This window comes from Ovis canadensis, chromosome X (assembly GCF_042477335.2).
Source record: "Ovis canadensis isolate MfBH-ARS-UI-01 breed Bighorn chromosome X, ARS-UI_OviCan_v2, whole genome shotgun sequence".
Lineage (NCBI taxonomy): Eukaryota > Metazoa > Chordata > Mammalia > Artiodactyla > Bovidae > Ovis > Ovis canadensis.
The window spans coordinates 130,378,411-130,397,886 of NC_091727.1; the positions used below are offsets into that span (position 1 = coordinate 130,378,411).

Here is a 19,476-nt window from a genome sequence, read left to right on the forward strand (position 1 = left end):
GTATGCTTGCTAAGTCACTTCAGTCGTGTCTGACTCTTTGCAACCCTATGGACTGAAGCCCGCCTGGCTCCTTTATCCATGGGATTCTCCAGGCAAGAATACTGGAGTGGATTGCCATACCCTCCTCCAGGAGATCTTCCTGAACCAGGGATCAAACCCACATCTCTTACATCCCTAGCATTGGTAGGCTGGTAGTGCCTCCTGGGAAGCCCATCATTATAAATATAGTAGAAAGCAAATGCACACATTTGTTAATAATAGAAACCAAGATTTTCATTAAAAGATAAAGCAGAAATAAGATATTTTTCTTTCATATTTTGTTATAAATTTGAATTGCAAACATCAGTACAAATTACTGTTCCCTTTTTCTATACATGGAAAGGGCCAAGAAGCAATGATATACCCTGATAGCAGTGAGCACATCTAGCACCTAGATCTTGGTTTCTAAATACCATTACCATTAAAATGAACCAAGGCTTCTTAGAGAAATATCTGATCTCAGGTCTTACACAGGGAAAGTACAGGGTGAGTTTGGCACTTTTTATGCCAGAAAACAAAGATTATTCAAAAACTAATGAGATATTCAGGACACGAGATGGCACTTTAATGGGCTTATACTGGCCAAATCAGGTTTCAACATTAAAAAAGAATAATGACAGTGATGTATTATAATACACTGAGGGAGAAAAACCTCATGAGACCATAGTGATATTCCCAAAAAAGACAGAGACAGAGAGAAATGGGAGATTCAGTGAAGAGTCTTTATAGAAGCATGGGAGCTAATAATTGTAGAAGGAATGATTATACAGCTAATAATTGTAAAAGAAATAGGGAACCACCATTTAAAACATTTTCAAAAGAATACTTTCAGTAAGGTTTCCATGATGTTGAATACTCTACCTCATTTATATTTAAACTGTCAGTCATTTCTTGGCCAAATCTATAAATATATATATATATATATAGACAGGAAATGGATCAAATATAGATTACAAGTTACTGAGTGATTTTTAAGTTTATTTAGGTATAATTTATGTACTCAATTTATATGCAGTCATTTTAATTGTACAATTTAATGAGAAAGTTACCATTTTGTAGCCCTGGCTTATTGATTGATTCTGGCAAGGGTCATCAAGGAATGCTAAAACCACTTAGTAATGCTAAAACTACCCATTATTTAAAAATTACAAAGGAGAAAATGTACCTTTGCAACAGTGCTGTCTGACAAGTACCACTTTCATCAAGTGATCAAATTTAATATCACTAGTATTGTAATAAATTGACATTGTGTACTTCTTGATCTGACATGAGAAGTGCATAATATCCCATATGTAGTATTCTTATTAAAAATGTTTAACCTGAATCTAATGATAAGAAGATAATCAGACATTCTATGGACAATATATTCTGAAAGATAATTGACTTCAACTCTTGAAAAATCAGTCATGGGTATCTAGAATGTTCAAAACAAAAAAGATTAAGGGGATTGTTATAGATTAGAAGAGATATAACAATCAAGTCTACCATGTTAACTTTGATTAGATACTGGATCAAAGCCAAGAAGACATTATTTAGAACTTTTAGGGAAACTGAGTATGAACTGCACATTAAATATTAAGGGATTTTTTATTTTCCTATGTGTGTTATTATGGTTATGCAAGAAAATATTTTTACTCTTAGAAGCTGCATGCTACATTTAGAGAATAAAATTAGCTGCATACTAATTTTATTTCAAGTGGTTCAACCAAAATCATTTGTGAAGAGAAAAAGATGGAAAAATTTGTGGCAAAATGGTAACAGTGGGTTAACCTAGGAAAAAGGTATTTAAATTGGTGACTTTTACTATTCTCTCAGCTTTTCAATAAATTTAAAGTAAAAACTGGTGGGAAATGATTGTCATAGACCTTTGACTAAATATGGAATATATTGAGACATCAGTAATTGAGACAAATGGGAGCTAATTAACCAATTTACTATTGGTAAACTAAATAGCTAGTTACTATTTTTAAAGATGTGGTATGAAAATAATACAGATCTTCTTATTTGGCTTTATATATTCCTCATTCTCTGCATTAATAGAGGTCATCAACCATGAACTTCTGCTTCTTTCCCTTCCAAATATACCTATATCGTCATCATCCATGTTTACTTCCTTCTTTCCTGTGTTAAAAGAAAATTGTCCTATTTTATTCTAAACTATGGTTTGAATCATCAGAGGGAGGATAAATTCTATATTGCTTTAGTTTGTGGTTCAGCTGGTAAAGAATCCACCTGTGGGATTGCAGTGTGGGAGACCTGGGTTCAATCCCTGGGCTGGGAAGATCCACCAGAGAAGGGAAAGGCCACCCACCTCAGTATACCCACTCCAGTATTCTGGCCTGGAGAATTCCATGGAATGTACAGTCCATCGGGTCGCAAAGAGTCAGATAAGACTGAGCAATTTTCACTTTAGTATTAATTACCTGATGGGGAGAGGTTTCTGAATCAGATAGATATGGATTCAAGTCAAGGGGTGTGTGTGTGTGCATGCTCAGTCGTGTCCAGCTCTTTGTGACCCCATGGACCTGCCAGGCTCCTCTGTCCGTGAGATTTTCCAGGCAAGAATACTGGAGTGGGTTGCTATTTCCTACTCCAGGGGATCTTCCCAACCCAGGGATATAACCCCCATCTCTTGCATCTCCCGCATTGGTAGGCAGATTCTTTACCACTATGCCACCTGGAAGCCCTCAAGTCAAGGTATTACCACTTAATAGTTGTGTGACCTTAATTGTAACTCAGTTTCTCTGAGTCTATTTCCTCATTTTAAAAATGAGTAATATTTATCTTTTAGGGCTTTTGTAAGGATTAAAAGAAGCAACATTGAAGTTTTCTTAAGCAGTGCCTGTTCCATGACTGGTGGTCGGTAAATGATAGTGACAGAACTGGTTGTCAGAGTTTGCTGTGGGTGGAGATGGGTTGGGAGAGAAAGACCAAAAGGGTCATATGGTTCAAAAGGTAGCTATTAAATTGAGTCTAGAGAAGGCAGTTCCACATATTATCATTGAAAACCACTTATCTAGAGAAGTGGTTAAGAACAGCTGTGATGTGGAAGCATGTGGGTGGCCAGAGAACACTGAGGAATGAGATCATACAAAGTTTGACTCAGTAGTATTCCTGTCTGTTGCATATTTTCCTACAGTGAGCAGTGCTTCTTGGATGGAGTTGGGGGGATGTCAAAATGTAGTTAGGTAAAGAAAGATTATAATGATTTTTTCCTCTTAGCTGGGATCCTCTTTGTCATAAACGAAATCTCAAGGCTCTCAGCCACTGTTTTCCTACTAATAAAATTAAGGTTGTTAGTGCTACCAAGAACTTACTGTATTATGTAAATGAAGGAACTGTGGTTCAGAGAGGTTAAACGACTTCCCTAAGAACCCACAGTTAATTAGTGGCAGACCTCAGACCAGAATAATAATCAGAATAGTATTCTTTCTATTGGTATGCTCTTAAAACAATTCTGTGGGCATGACTGGATATAAAAACAAATCCCAATCATTTACTTAACAGTAGAGGACATGGGTTTTCAAAATATAATGGTAGTACTTGGGTAGGATGTAAATTCTAGTGGTCTGGGTAAAGCTTCAGTCAACACAGTAAAAAAAAAAAAAAAAAAGGTAAGACAATAGAGAGTAATGATTACTTGGAGTTACTTTTCTGCTAAAGTTGAGTTGAGCTGAAGAGGCAATGAGAGCTCATACAGGTTCTCAAATGAGATGGAGAGGCCATGATAATGGAAAAAAGCCTAGAGATTCTTGATACTGTGGGCTCCTTTTTTCTGTTCCCTCAAGAAACCTTTCTTTTTCATATCAGGAAAAGATATGATCAGAGAATGGAGAGTGGCAGGATTTAATTATGCTAAGAGGGTTTTTTTTTTTTTTTTGGTGGTGGTGGTGGTGGTTTATTTTACTTCTTAATAATTAATGGCATCATGTCTGCTGAAATGGTCTGTGGATTAAGAAATTTAAAGGTTAAACTTTTCAATGAATCTCTTTATTCACATCCAAATAATAGTTTTTAAAAAACCCAAAACATATGTTAACAATAGAAATTAAAAAATTGTAAACAGAAATCTCTAACTGGCAGGTTTATCTTAAAAATATTTTAAAGCTGAAATCTATATTTTGAAACATTTCTGGGAAATATTTTTAGGATTTGGTATCTTTAGTGACAGTACAGAATTTTTTTCTGCTATGAAACATAACTGTTGTGCTATATATTTAACTTAAAAATCAGTTTATCTTTAAAAGCTATTTGAAAATCACACATTACGCTTTATATAAATAAATTACATAGAACTTCCTTTAAATTACATAGAACTTCACTGATGGACCCAAACCAGGAAGAGGTAAGTATAAGAGTTTTGAGTGAGAGAGTGGCTTCCCAGGTGGCTCAGTGGTAAAGAACCCACCTGCCCAGTGCAGAAGACACAGGTGACACAATTTCGATCCCTGGGTCAGGAAGATCCTTTGGATGAGGAAGTGGCACCCACTCCAGTATTCTTGCCTGGAAAATCCCATGGACAGAGGAGCCTGGCGGGCTACAGTCTATGAGACACAAATAGTTGGACACAACTGAGTGACTGAGCACACTGAACATATATGCTGCTATTGTTGTTCAGTTGCAAAGTCGTGTCTGACTCTTTGCAACCACATGGACTGCAGCATGCCAGGCTTCCCTGTCCTTCACTATCTCCTGGAATTTGCTCTAACTCATGTCCATTGAGTCGGTGAGGCCATCCAACCATTTTGTCCTCTGTCATCCCCTTCTCCTCTTGCCCTCAATCTTTCCCAGCATCAGGGTCTTTTCCAATGAGTTGGCTCTTCTCATCAGGTGGCCAGAGTATTGGAGGTTCAGCTTTAGCATCAGTCCTTCCAGTGAATATTCAGTGTTGATTTCCTTTAGGATTGACTGGTTTGATTTCCTTGCCATCCAGAAGACTCTAATGAGTCTTCTCCAGCACCACAGTTTGAAAGCTTCAGTTCTTCAGCACTCAGCCTTCTTTATGGTTCAACTCTCACATCGTACAGGACTACTGGAAAAACCATAGATTTGACTAGACGGACCTTTGTCAGCAAAGGGATGTCTCTGCGTTTTAATACACTGTCTGGTTTTGTCATAACTTTTCTTCCAGTTTTTTCAAATTTGATATTTATCTATTTTAGAAACATTTTCTATGCCTCTTTTCCTCATGATTAATATAGCTAACTGAAAATTAATAGTAACTATAATCAAATACTGGTTCCTTCTCTTGTCTTTCTCTTTGTGAAAACTTATGTCATTATTTCAAGATTGGCTTGATGGCAGTGCTGCAGTCACACATCTGTCTTCTCAATTGGCAGTCACTGAAACTGCAGCAGCTCCAGCTCTGCTGGGACCACTTATGACAGGGTTGGCAATCAATCTGAGCGAACTTGTTATTCATTTTAAATGTATGAAGCTACTTCTTTTAGAGCAGGTAGGTAGGGCTGAAGGTTAGGTGTTTTGTATTTCTTCATATAACTAACCTTGTCTTGTCTGTTAATATTTATCAAACACCATAATAAAGAGACAGGCAGTGGAAAATCTTATGCTTGTCATTATTTGAAAGTTCCTTGAGTATTTTGATGGCATTTGCTTCTTTCATGAAGTGTCGCAGAGCTTTATGATGATAATAAGTGACTAAAACATATTTTACCCATAATCATTGTATTTTCTCATGGATTACCCCATAATTATTTAATAGTTGCTCACAACATTGAGACTGCTATTTATGACAGAAAGGGAAGAATCTTTAGAGTAACTAAAATGCCATAAGGAGTTTTGTGATATTTCTCCAATATAGTTCTATTAGCACTGATCTGTGAACACCTTAATTATTTATTTTTGACATAAAACATATTTGTTCATCTAGCATGATTCTACTATCTTACATAAAATACCCTCAGGATCATTTTAGAGAAGCAACTTTTTGTGGTATGTCATAATCATACTTCACTTTTACCCAATATTAGCAGTTATTGTTTGAGAGATTATTTTAAATTGGATTTTTCAGGTCTGGGCATGTTTTTATCTTTTTTAAAAAATTGAGGTATATTTGACATGGAGCATTATATTAGTTTCAGATGTACCACATGATTCAATATTTGTACACATTACCAAATGATCACCACGACGTCTAGTTAACATCCATCTCCTTACACAGTTACCAAAACATTTTTTTCTTGAGATGAAAACTTTTAAGATCTGCTCTCTTAGTAACTTTCAAGTATGCAATACAGTATTAGTAACTATCCTGGAGAAGGAAATGGCAGTGCATTCCAGTATTCTAGCCTGGAAAATCCCATGGACAGAGAAGCCTGGTGGGCTGCAGTCCATGGGCTCGCAGAGTTGGATGTGACTGAGCACTCATGCATACATGCACTAACTATAGTTACCATGCTGTGTTTTTTAAGAAGCTTTGGCCCAGATAAGGAATGGTTAAAAATTTTTTTATTAATTACTTTTAGCCCTCTCATATCTGAAGCATATCTGATGCTGAGATACCAAAAGACACCTTTGAATTCCAATCAAAGTGTCTTTTTCCTATTTCATCTTCTAGAGCAGAATCTGATTTACAGATTGAGCTGGTTTCTTTTACCTCTTTTTCTGAAATTCCTTGAGAAATCTTGGTGACACATTAGTTGATTGATGAGATCATCTCTTGTGTTCTGGAGTATAATGTTCCACTTAACATTTTAACGCAAAACTATACTGTGTGTCTATAGACATTGCCCCTCTTACTAGGGAGCTACTCTTTTCTTTTTAATTTCTTTTTACTTTATTTTACTTTACAGTACTGTATTGGGAGCTACTTTACTTTACAGTACTGTAGGGAGCTACTCTTAAGAGGTGGTACACTTTATATTGGATGGCTTACAGTCCTTCTGGAGTCTGTGAACCAGAACTGTATAGCCTTCAGGTAACTGATTTAGTCAGTCTGAGTCAGTAAAATTCTCAGAAGAATATATTAATTTGGATTTGGGAAAAACAGCCTCTAGAGAGAATAAGGAAATGGCAACCCACTCCAGTATACTTACCTGGAGAATCCCATGGACGGAGGAGCCTGGTAGGCTACACTCCACGGGGTCGCAAAGAGTTGGACACGACTGAGCGACTTCACTTTCACTTTCAGATACTTCAGAGGTGGAAGCTCTTGATCTGTCAGAGATGTGGCAACAACACAAAGACTCACTTTAAAGGTCTCTTTAAGCTCATCAGAGACAGCTACTTACTTGCTTCTTCCCATTGCCTATTAATTGAAAGGTATTTTATATCTTTCCATTGTTTAATGAGCTACCCACTCATCTCTGTTCCCCATTACAGACAAAATAGATTTATTGTCACACGATTTCTCCCTGATTCTGAAGAATTTCTTGTAGGTTAGATTAGAGTACTAAGATTAAAAATGATCAAGTCTTCAGCTCCTGTTAGCAGAGACTGCATGATCGTTAACATTCTCAGAGCTCGTCTTCCCAAACTTCTTTTCTATATGTAAATCCAGATTTGAAATACACTCAATACATCTGCAAAATTAGATTTCCACTAATCCTCCTTGTGTACATTTTGTGCCCAAGTGAATTTCCTCAAGCTGGAGCGTTTCCCCAGATGAATTATATGTAACATCATTTAAATCACTCCCAAATAGCAGAATTTATATTGTTTGTGAGATTTACAGATTTTTCTCCAAAGCAATTTTCTTCCTGTTAATGACTAAAAACTATAAATATACTGGAGCCTTGCTATAATGCAGTTTAGGGGCCCACACTCTATGGCTACCTCATCTATGAGGTACTTTATTTGTATGGTACTTTATCTATAAAGTGGCCTGGTAGTATTTCACCAATGAAATCTCCCCAGTTGGAGTTTAGATAGGACTGCCCTATTTTGAGCACTCAGTATGTGAAGGAATAACAAATAATGTTATGTTGTGATGTTAGTTAGTATATTTTATTTAAAATTTTCATAGCATTTGACATACAGATGCATTGTAATAGAAAAAGCATTCTTAGATGGGCGTATGAAGATATGAGTCCTGTTATCAATTTTCATTACTTTTGGCTTTTGGGAAGCCACTGAGCGTTCTGGAGTTTTCAGTTATTCTCTTCATCCTAAGCTGTTGTGGGAATCAAATAAGGTAATATGCATAGGAATTTTGCTCAAGTGCTGTATAATGGAAAGTATTCTTTTATTTTTTTTTTAGTTTTTTATTTTTTAAATTTTAAAATCTTTAATTCTTACATGCGTTCCCAAACATGAACCCCCCTCCCACCTCCCTCCCCACAACATCTCTCTGGGTCATCCCCATGCACCAGCCTCAAGCATGCTGCACCCTGCGTCAGACATAGACTGGCGATTCAATGGAAAGTATTCTTTTCGATGCAAGTCAAAACCACAGAGTAGTGATTCTCAATGCAAAGCACCTACTATGTGTCAGGGTGTTCTCTTAAATCGGTGTAGGAGATATAAATATCAATGGCATACATCCCTGCCTTGAAAAGTTTTAAAGTGCAAGTGTGGGGTCAGTAAAGAAAGAGAAATCTATCTTCTGTTGGTTTCCTAGAAGAGCTAGAATTTGAAGTGAGACTTGAAGACTAAGTAACATTTCAACAGGATGACTGTCTGAGGACCACTTTAAATGTAATAATTCTACTATTTTTCTCCCACCCTGGCCTCCAAGAATTCACAATACCGTTACATCTTTTGTTTTTATTCCTTTTCTTGAAATATATTTTTATTTAATTTTGAATAAGCAGTAGTGCTATATATAAGCAGACTGTGTTATCATCATCACCATAATGTATCACTGATAAGATCAGGATGAGAATTCTCATGGCAGAGTTGAGAGCTTTGTACATCCCTATAAACACTCTTCTTTCCATCAGGCCATAGTTAGCACTAAGGATTCAAGTGTATTTATTCTGAGTGTTACTTTAGTTCAGTTCAGTCGCTCAGTCGTGTCCGAATCTTTGTGACCCCAGGAATCTCAGCACGCCAGGCCTCCCTGTCCATCACCATCTCCCGGAGTTCACTCAGACTCATGTCCATCGAGTCAGTGATGCCATCCAGCCATCTCATCCTCTGTCGTCCCCTTCTCCTCATGCCCCCAATCCTTCCCAGCATCAGAGTCTTTTCCAATGAGGCAACTCTTCACATGAGGTGGCCAAAGTACTGGAGCTTCAGCTTTAGCATCATTCCTTCCAAAGAAATCCCAGGGCTGATCTCCTTCAGAATGGACTTGTTGGATCTCCTTGCAGTCCATGGGACTCTCAAGAGTCTTCTCCAACACCACAGTTCAAAAGCATCAATTCTTCGGGGCTCAGCCTTCTTCACAGTCCAACTCTCACATCCATGCATGACCACAGGAAAAACCATAGCCTTGACTAGACGGACCTTAGTCGGCAAAGTAATGTCTCTGCTTTTGAATATACTGTCTAGGTTGGTCATAACTTTTCTTCCAAGGAGTAAGTGTCTTTTAATTTAATGGCTGCAGTCACCATCTGCACTGATTTTGGAGCCCCCCAAAAATAAAGTCTGACACTGTTTCCCCATCTATTTCCCATGAAGTGATGGGACCAGATGCCATGATCTTCGTTTTCTGAATGTTGAGCTTTAAGCCAACTTTTTCACTCTCCTCCTTCACTTTCATCAAGAGGCTTTTTAGTTCCTCTTCACTTTCTGCCATAAGGGTGGGGTCATCTGCATATCTGAGGTTATTGATATTTCTCCCAGCAATCTTGATTCCAGCTTGTGTTTCTTCCAGTCCAGCGTTTCTCATGATGTACTCTGCATAGAAGTTAAATAAGCAGGGTGACAATATATAGCCGTGACGTACTCCTTTTCCTATTTGGAACCAGTCTGTTGTTCCATGTCCAGTTCTAACTGTTGCTTCCTGACCTGCATACAGATTTCTCAAGAGGCAGGTCAGGTGGTCTGGTATTCCCATCTCTTTCAGAATTTTCCACAGTTGATTGGGATCCACACAGTCAAAGGCTTTGGCATAGTCAATAAAGCAGAAATAGATGTTTTTCTGGAACTCTCTTGCTTTTTCCATGATCCAGTGGATGTTGGCAATTTGATCTCTGGCTCCTCTGCCTTTTCTAAATCCAGCTTGAACGTTAGGGAGTTCACGGTTCACGTATTGCTGAAGCCTGGCTTGGAGAATTTTGAGCATTACTTAGTAGCATATGAGATGAGTGCAATTGTGTGGTAGTTTGAGCATTCTTTGGCATTGCCTTTCTTTGAAATTGGAATGAAAACTGACCTTTTCCAGTCCTGTGGCCACTGCTGAGTTTTCCAAATTTGCTGGCAGATTGAGTGCAGCACTTTCACAGCATCATCTTTCAGGATTTGAAACACCTCAACTGGAATTCCATCACCTCCACTCGTTTTGTTCATAGTGATGCTTTCTAAGGCCCACTTCACTTCACTTGCCAAGATGTCTGGCTCTAGATTAGTGATCACATCATCATGATTATCTGGATCATGAAGATCTTTTTTGTACAGTTCTTCTGTGTATTCTTGCCACCTCTTCTTAATATCTTCTGCTTCTGTTAGGTCCATACCATTTCTGTCCTTTATCGAGCCCATCTTTGCATGAAATGTTCCCTTGGTATCTCTAATTTTCTTGAAGAGATCTCTAGTCTTTCCCATTCTGATCTTTTCCTCTATTTCTTTGCATTGATCGCTGAAGAAGGCTTTCTTATCTCTTCTTGCTATTCTTTGGAACTCTGCATTCAGATGCTTATATCTTTCCTTTTCTCCTTTGCTTTTCACCTCTCTTCTTTTCACAGCTATTTGTAAGGCCTCCCCAGACAGCCATTTTGCTTTTTTGCCTTTCTTTCCCATGGGGATGGTCTTGATCCCTGTCTCCTGTACAATGTCACGAACCTCATTCCATAGTTCATCAGGCACCTTATCTATCAGATCTAGGCCCTTAAATCTATTTCTCTCTTCAACTGTATAATCATAAGGGATTTGATTTTGGTCATACCTGAATGGTCTAGCGATTTTCCCTACTTTCTTCAATTTAAGTCTGAATTTGGTAATGAAGAGTTCATGATCTGAGCCACAGTCAGCTCCTGGTCTTGTTTTTGTTGACTGTATAGAGCTTCTCCATCTTTGGCTGCAAAGAATATAATCAGTCTGATTTCGGTGTTGACCATCTGGTGATGTCCATGTGTAGAGTCTTCTCTTGTGTTGTTGGAAGAGGGTGTTTGCTATGACCAGTGCATTTTCTTGGCAAAACTGTATTAGTCTTTGCCCTGCTTCATTCCGCATTCCAAGGCCAAATTTGCCTGTTACTCCAGGTGTTTCTTGACTTCCTACTTTTGCATTCCAGTCCCCTATAATGAAAAGGACATCTTGTTTGGGTGTTAGTTCTAAAAGGTCTTGTAGGTCTTCATAGAACCATTCAACTTCAGTTTCTTCAGTGTTACTGGTTGGGGCATAGACTTGGATAACTGTGATATTGAATGGTTTACCTTGGAGACAAACAGAGATCATTCTGTCATTTTTGAGATTGCATCCAAGTACTACATTTCAAACTCTTTTGTTGATCATGATGGCTACTCCATTTCTTCTGAGGGATTCCTGCCCACAGTAGTAGATATAATGGTCATCTGAGTTAAATTCACCCATTCCAGTCCATTTTAGTTTGCTGATTCCTATAATGTCGACATTCACCCTTGCCATCTCTTGTTTGACCATTTCCAATTTGCCTTGATTCATGAACCTGACATTCCAGGTTCCTATGCAATATTGCTCTTTACAGCATCGAATCTTGCTTCTATCACCAGTCACATCCACAGCTGGGTATTGTTTTTGCTTTGGCTCCATCCCTTCATTCTTTCTGGAGTTATTTCTCCACTGATCTCCAGTAACATATTGGGCACCTAATGACCTGGGGAGTTCCTCTTTCAGTATCCTATCATTTTGCCTTTTCCTACTGTTCATGGAGTTCTCAAGGCAAGAATACTGAAGTGGCTTGCCATTCCCTTCTCCAGTGGACCACATTCTGTTACTTTAGTTTCAGTAACCTGGGAATCTTCTTAAAAGTACCAATGACAAGTAGGAGGATAGTGTTCTCTCTCTCTCTTTTTCTCCCTTCTTCCCTCTCTCTCTTTCTTCCTCTCTCCCTCCACCTCTCTTCCTCTTCCTACCTCCTTCTTCTTTTTGAATGAGAAGTAAATCTTAATTAGGTTAAGCTCCTGAGATTTCAAGTTTTCTTTTAAACAGCAGCCTAACCTAGTATATCGGAGAAGGCAATGGCACCCCACTCCAGTACTCTTGCGCCTGGAAAATCCCATGGATGAAGGAGCCTGGTAGGCTGCAGTCCATGGGGTCGCTAAGAGTCGGACACGTCTGAGCGACTTCACTTTCACTTTTCACTTTCCTGCATTGGAGAAGGAAATGGCAACCCACTCCAGTGTTCTTGCCTGGAGAATCCCAGGGACGGGGGAGTCTGGTGGGCTGCCGTCTCTGGGGTCACACAGAGTCGGACACGACTGAAGCGACTTAGCAGCAGTAGCAGCAACCTAGTATATACTACAGTAACTAAAAACCTTTAAATGTGCCTTTGGCTTAGCAATCGTACAGCAGTGAAGAAACCCACATTGGAAACTGAAAAGATGGCCAACCATACTAAGCAGTGAGAATAAATTTGTTAAAGCAGTTTGTTGCCTCACAAAAATTTGGGGTCATATTATGTGCCTAATCAGCAGTCACTTCTAGAGGAAGTTGGGACTCAAAATCTTATTTGTGTGTCTTAGTCTTTTCCACTAATGAGATTTTTACTGAGCTAGTTGTGGATTCACATATAACATAGAAATAATATAGGTAATGAAGAAATAATGTAGAGTTCCTATTTCTTGTTACCTAGTTTTCCCCAGTGATAACATCTTACAAAACTGTAGTACTATATCACAACTGGGATATTAATATCAATAAAATCTGTCTTGTTCAAATTTCCACAGTTTTACTTGTGTGTGTTTGTTTAGTTATAAACAACTTTATATCCACAACCATAGTCAAAATGCAGAATAATTCTATCACCACAAGAATTCCTCATATTCCCCTTTTATTGCCACACCCACCTCTAATCCCCCTAATTGATGCTCCCCAGTTCTTGGCAACCACTAATCTAATCTCCCTTTCTAAATTTTGTGATTGTATAATACTATATAAAATGAAATCATATAGCATGGAAAATTTAGGGGCTGGATTTTTATCATTCAGCTTAGTTCCCCAGAGATTCATCTAAATTTCTATGTATATTATATATCAATGATTTGATCCTTTTAGTTGCTCAGTACTTTTCCATGGTTTGGATGTACTACAATTTGCTTACACATTCACCTGTTATAGTACATCTTAGATGTTCTCAGTTTGGGGCTACTTATGAGTACAGCTTCTATCAATGTTTATGTACAGAGTCTGATGTGAACATAAGTTTTCATTTCTCTGGGATAGATGCCCAAGAGTGCAGTTGCTAGGTCATGTGGTAGTTGAGTGTTTAATTTTGTAACAAACTGTTACACTGTTTTCCAGAGAGACTGTACCATTTTTTACATGCCCACCAGTGATGTACAAGTGATCTAATTTGTCTGTGTCCTAAACATTTGGTACTTTCACTATTTTTTTTTCATTTTAGCCATTCCGATAGATGTGTAGTGATATCATTGAAATTTTAATTTGCATTTTCCTGATGACTAATGATGTTGAACATCTTTTTCATGTGCTTATTTGTCATGAGCATATCCTTTTTGATGAAATGTCAGTTTTCATCTTTTGTCCATTTTCTAATTGGATTTTTAAAAATTAATTGCAGTTGTTATTTGTAATGACATAGACCATATAGCAACCCAAATATCCATCAATAGGAGCATGCATAAATAAGTTGATGTTGTATTTGTTCAGTGGGATATTGTACAAGAACTTAAAAATTCACATGAACAAACTTAACTTACATCAACATAGGTTAATTTTAAAAACATAATGTGTGAAATGTGCAAGTTGAAGAATTATGTGTAGAATAGAATATCTATTGTATCAAATATAAAAGACTTCTGAATCACATTGTGTAATTTTTATGAAGATATATATATATTTAGCAAAATATAGTACCATTGCTGGCAATATTTAACCACAAATTCAAGTCTGTGATTATGGCAGGAAAGGTAAGAGGTATATGGTATGATTGTGGGGAGTTACACAAAGGGCATCATCACTAGCTGGAATCTCATTTTATTAAAAACAGGAAAAGAAATAAAGTTATCAGGGTAAGATAAAATAAACCTTTATGTGGGATATATCCGTATTTATTATATCATTACTTTTGTACTATGTGTCATTAAAATATTTTAAAATAAGAATGCACTTTTTAAAAATAATAAATTAATACCAATATGTAACTATATTTCAACTTTATATTTGTTTATTTATTTAGAACATTATGAAGCTTGATTAGATGATTAATTTGGTTACTGAGAATTATATATTGTTGGTTACTATTTTTTTAAACTTTTTTTCTTGTATTGGGGTATAGCTGATTAACAATGTTGTGATAGTTTCAGGTAAACAGCAAAGGAACTCAGCCATGCATATACATGTATCCATTCTCCCCCAAATCCCCTCCCCATCCAGGCTGCCACATAACATTGACCAGAGTTCCATGTGCTATACAGTAGGTCCTTGTTGGTTATCCCTAACTGGATTTTTTTAACTGTTGTTTTGAGAGGTTATTGTGTATTCCAGCTACTACTAGTCCTTTGCTAGCTACATGGTTTGCAGATATTTTCTCCTACTCTGTAGCTTGTCTATTCTTAACAGAGTTGTTCATAGTACGAAAGTTTTACAATTAAGTCCAGTTTATCAGTTTTTCCTTTTATGAATCATGCTTTTGGTGTCAAGTCTAAGAGCTTTTTGTGTAGTCCTATATCCCCCCCCCCAATTTTCTACTGATTTTTTCCTACAAGTTTTATTGTTTTATATTTTACATTTAAGGCTATGATCCTTTTTGAGTTAATTTTTGTATAAGATGAGAGGTTTAGGTCAACTTTTTTTCCCTTTATGGAAAATTTTCCCTTGTCAAATTGTTTCTTGGAATTTCTGTTCCATAGATCTATGTCTTTCCCTCCACCAATGCCACACTCTCTTCATTAATGTAGCTATATAGTAAGCCTTAATATCTTGGAGACTGATATTATTTTTCTCCATCAAGGTTGTTTTAGCTATTTTAATTTGTTTGCATTTCTATAAAAGTTTGCTGGGCTATGATTTGATAGGGATTACATTAAATTTATATCATTATGAGCTACCAGGGGCTTCCATGGTAGCTCGGATGGTAAAGAATCCGCCTGCAATGCAGGAGACCCGAGTTCTTTCCCTGGGTTGGGAAGATCTCCTGTAAGAGGGCATGACAACTCATTCCAGTATTCTTGCTTGGAGAATCTCCATGGACAGGGGAGCCTGGTGGGCTACAGTCCATGGGGTTACAAAGAGTCGAGCACAACTGAGTGACTAAGCACACACACATTATAGATCAGTTTGAGGGGAAATGGACATCTTTCCCATGTAGAGTCTTCTCATGCATGAACATAGTATGTCTAAATATTTATTTAGGTCTTCTGTGATTTCTTTTATCAGCATTTTGTAATTTTCAGCACTCACATCATGTATATGTTTTGGTTTTGTTAGACTTATACTTCAGTGTTTCATTTTATTTGTAGTGATTATAAATGATACTGTGTTTTAAATTCTGGTTTCCACATGTTCATTTTTAGTACATAAAATCACAATTTTTAATGTTGATCTTGTATAGTTGCTGAATTCACTTCTTAGATCTAAGAGTTTGATTTGGGGAGTTTTGTTTTTTGTTTTTGATTCCTTGGGGTTTTCTAAGGAGGTAGTTACATCGTCTGCAAAAAGGGACAGTTTTATTTCTTTCTTTCCAATTGGTATGCTATTTCTTTCTTTTTCTTGCATTGCACTGGCTAGAGCTTCAGTACCATGTTGAATAAGAGTGATGAGAGTGAACGTTTTTGCCTTGCCTCTGAGTTTAGTCTTTCACTAGAAGTATATGATTTTAGCTATAGGTTTTTTAATAGATGCTTTTTTAAATCAAATTGAGTTAATTCCACTCTTTTCCTGACTTCTTTTTAATCACTAATTTTTATCATTCATGAATATTGGATTTTGTCAATGTTTTTTCTACACCAATCGATATAATCATATGATTTTTCTTCTTTAACTTGTTGATATGGTGGATTACACTGACATATTCTTTAAAAATATTTATTTATTTGACTATATCAGATCTTAGTTGCAGTACACAGGATCTCTGTTGGGCTCCAGAACATGCAGGTTCAGTAGTTGCCATGTGTGGGCTTAGCTGCCTCTGCAACATGTAGGGTCTTAGTTCCCTGACCAGAGATCAAACTTGCATCCTTACATTGCAAGGCAGATTCTTAACCACTGAACAACTAAGGAAGTCCCTACATTGACACAGTTTTGAACATCAAATGAATCAGCCTTACATTTATGGAATAAATTCTACTTGGTCCTAGTTTTTAGTTCCTTTTATATATTATTGGATTTGGCTTGCTAGAATTTTCTTGAGGATCTTTAAGTGTTTGAGAGATTTAAAAAATTTTATTTTACATTGGAATATAATTAATTTACAATGTTGTATTAGGTTCGGGTGTACAGCAAAGTGATTCAGTTATATATATCCATATATCCATTCTTCTTCGGATTATTTTCCCGTATATGTTACTACAGAGTATTGAGTAGAGTTCCCTGTGTTATACATAGGTCCTTATTGATTATCTGTCTTTTATATAGTAGTGTGTATATCTTAATCCCAATCTCTTAATTTATCCCCCTCCATCTCTCTGGTGAGAGATTTTTAAATGTTCATGAGAGATGTTGATCTGTAGTTTTCTCCTTTTTTATACTGTCATTTTTAGTTTTGTTATTAGGATAATACTGGCCTCTGTTTTTAGAAGCATTTATGAACTGTTCTTGATTTTTCTTTAGGTATTTAGTATAATTCTCCAGTGAAACCACCTGGGCCTGGATATTTCTTTTGGGAAAGCTTTTTACATACAAAGTCAATTTCTTTAATGCTTCTAGGTCTATTCAGATTAGCTTGGTTGAATTTCCATAAGTTGTGGTTAGGTCTATTCAGATTAGCTTGGTTGAATTTTCATAAGTTGTGGTTATTATAATTTGTGGTGCACTTCAACTAGGTCATTTAATTTATAAGCATAAAGTTGTTCATAGGATTTTTATCCTTTTATTGGCTGTGGGGTCTGTAGTGATATACCCTGTTATATTTCTATATTGGTGATTTGTGTTCTCTAATTTATTTTTTTCTATCTTGGTAAAGGTTTATCAGTTTTACTGACTATTTTTCTGAAGAATTAAGCTGCTTGTTTCATTGCTTTTACTCAGTAGTGTTCCTGGTTTCAATTTCATTGATAACTGGTCTTATCTTCATTATTTCCTTCCTTTTGCTTGCTTTGGGTTCATTTTACTCTTTTTCAGTTTTCTGGAATTAGGAAGTTAGATTTTCATTTGCAACCTCTCCTTGTTTCTAAAAGTATTCTCTTCTAAGACTTTCCTGATAATCAGCATTTTTGAAACCTCAGTTGTCATCTCTAACCGTCAGTTTCACTAATGTTTCTCTGACTGTCTGTTCTAACGCTTCATGTTTAACATCTGCACGTAAGATATCCCATGGCACCTCAAATTAAACTTGTATAAAACTAAGCTCATTATTTTCACTCTCTCCTGGGCCTCTCAGGTCTGTAACTCCTACTTTTCTTTTTTTCAGTTGATTGCTGCTATTTATTCAGGACTTAAGGTAGGCTGATTAAATTTCATTCAGTTGAATCAGTTCGGTTGCTCAGTCATGTCCTACTCTTTATGACCCCATGGACTGCAGTGTGCCATGCTTCCCGGTCCATTGCCAACTCCCAGAGCTTGCTCAAACTCATGTCCATTGAGTCAATGATGCCATCCAACCATCTCATCCTCTGTCATCCCCTTCTCCTCCCACCTTCAATCTTTCCCAGCATCAGGGTCTTTTCCAGTGAGTCAGTTCTTTGCATCATGTGGCCAAAGTATTGAAGTTTCAGCTTCAGCATCAGTCCTTCCAATGAATGTTCAGGGCTGATTTCCTTTAAGATGGACTGGGTGTATCTCCTTGTAGTCCAAGGGACTCTCAAGAGTCTTCTCCAACACCACAGTTAAAAGCATCAATTCTTTGGTGCTCAACTGTCTTTATAGTCCAACTCTCACATCCATCCATGACTACTGGAAAGATCATAGCTTCAACTAGATGGACCTTTGTTGGCAAAGTCATATCTCTTCTTTTTAATATGCTGTCTAGGTTGTTCATAGCTTCTCTTCCAAGGAGCAAGCATCTTTTAATTTCATAGCTGCAATCACCACCTGCAGTGATTTTGGAGCCCCCAAAAATAACATCTCTGACTGTTTCCATTGTATCCCCATCTATTTACCATGAAGTGATGGGACTGGATGCCATGATCTTAGTTTTCTGAATGTTGAGCTTTAAGCCAACTTTTTCACTCTCCTCTTTCACTTTCATCAAGAGGCTATTTAGTTCCTCTTCATTTTCTGCCATCAGGGTGTTGTCATCTGCATATCTGAGGTTATGGATATTTCTCCCGGCAATCTTAATTCCAGCTTGTGCTTCCTCCAGCCCAGAGTTTCTCATGATGTATACTCCACATATAAGTTAAATAAGCAGGGTGACAATATACAGCCTTGACATACTCCTTTCCAAATTTGGAACCAGTCTGTTGTTCCATGTCCAATTCTAACTGTTACTTCTTGACCTGCATACAGATTTCTCAGGAGGCAGGTCAGGTGGTTTGGTATTCCCATCTCTTTAAGAATTTTCTACAGTTTATTGTGATCCGCACAGTCAAAGGCTTTGGCAAAATCAGTAAAGCAGAAGTAGATGTTTTTCTGGAACTGTCTTGTTTTTTTTTTATGATCCAACAGATGTTGGCAATTTGATCTCTGGCTCCTCTGCCTTTTCTAAATCCAGCTTGTAACATCTCAAAGTTCATGGTTCACTTACTGTTGAAGCCTGGCTTGGAGAATTTTGAGCATTACTTTACTAGCATGTGAGATGAGTGCAATTGTGCGGTAGTTTGGACAATCTTTGGCATTGCCTTTCTTTGAAATTGGAATGAAAACTGACCTTTACCAGTCCTGTGGCCACTGCTGAGTTTTCCAAATTTGCTGGCATATTGAGTGCAGCACTTTCACAGCATCATCTTTTAGAATTTGAAATAGGTCAACTGGAATTCCATCACCTCCACTAGCTTTGTTTGTAGTGATGCTTCCTAAGACTCACTTGACTTCACAATCCAGGATGTCTGGCTCTTG

General features: G+C 37.2%; 1 protein-coding gene across 3 annotated transcripts in view; it reads left to right on the plus strand.

The window, feature by feature from the left end:
- NUP62CL (nucleoporin 62 C-terminal like) overlaps positions 1-19,476 on the plus strand; it is a 104,519-nt gene that overhangs the window by 72,105 nt on the left and 12,938 nt on the right. The gene's annotated exons all lie outside the window — the stretch shown is intronic.